Consider the following 527-nt stretch of genomic DNA (forward strand, 5'->3'; position numbering starts at 1 on the left):
AAGAAGATCTGATTAACTAAACCTAACCAAGTACTTCTAATTAACTAAACCTAAACACATACGTCTGATTAACTAAACCTAAACATATATGTCTGATTAACTAAACCTAAACAAGAAGATCTGATTAACTAAACCTAACCAAGTACTTCTAATTAACTAAACCTAAACACATACGTCTGATTAACTAAACCTAAACACATACGTCTGATTAACTAAACCTAAACATATACGTCTGATTCACTAAACCTAAACATATACGTCTGATTAACTAAACCTAAACATATACGTCTGATTAACTAAACCTAAACAAGAAGATCTGATTAACTAAACCTAAACATATACGTCTGATTAACTAAACCTAAACACATACGTCTGATTAACTAAACCTAAACATATATGTCTGATTAACTAAACCTAAACAAGAAGATCTGATTAACTAAACCTAACCAAGTACTTCTAATTAACTAAACCTAAACACATACGTCTGATTAACTAAACCTAAACATATACGTCTGATTAACTAAACC

The sequence above is a fragment of the Austrofundulus limnaeus genome, unplaced genomic scaffold, assembly GCF_001266775.1.
Source record: "Austrofundulus limnaeus strain Quisiro unplaced genomic scaffold, Austrofundulus_limnaeus-1.0 Scaffold2422, whole genome shotgun sequence".
NCBI lineage: Eukaryota > Metazoa > Chordata > Actinopteri > Cyprinodontiformes > Rivulidae > Austrofundulus > Austrofundulus limnaeus.